The sequence below is a fragment of the Sinocyclocheilus anshuiensis genome, unplaced genomic scaffold (assembly GCF_001515605.1).
Source record: "Sinocyclocheilus anshuiensis isolate Anshui unplaced genomic scaffold, SAMN03320099.WGS_v1.1 scaffold1535, whole genome shotgun sequence".
NCBI classification, from domain to species: Eukaryota; Metazoa; Chordata; class Actinopteri; order Cypriniformes; family Cyprinidae; genus Sinocyclocheilus; species Sinocyclocheilus anshuiensis.
Window position 1 is genome coordinate 87,274 of NW_015552639.1, and position 355 is coordinate 87,628.

Below are 355 nucleotides of genomic sequence, written 5' to 3' on the forward strand. Positions count from 1 at the left end.
GCAATATCGTCGACTTGATTGCACAGATACTATTTAAACTGAACTGAGCTGGATGATGACATCACTGAATTCAATGGTGAACTGCCTTTAACTGAAAATTGAGTGTTTACTATTGTCATTTTGCATTATTGACACACTGTTTTCCTAATTAATGCTGTTCAGTTGCTTTGACACAATCTGTATTGTTAAAAGCGCTATATAAATAAAGGTGACTTGACTTGACTTGTATGTGTATGTATGATGTATGTATGTATGTGTATATATATATATGTATATACAGTATATACAGGTGCATCTCAATAAATTAGAATGTCATGGAAAAGTTCATTTATTTCAGTAATTCAACTCAAATTGT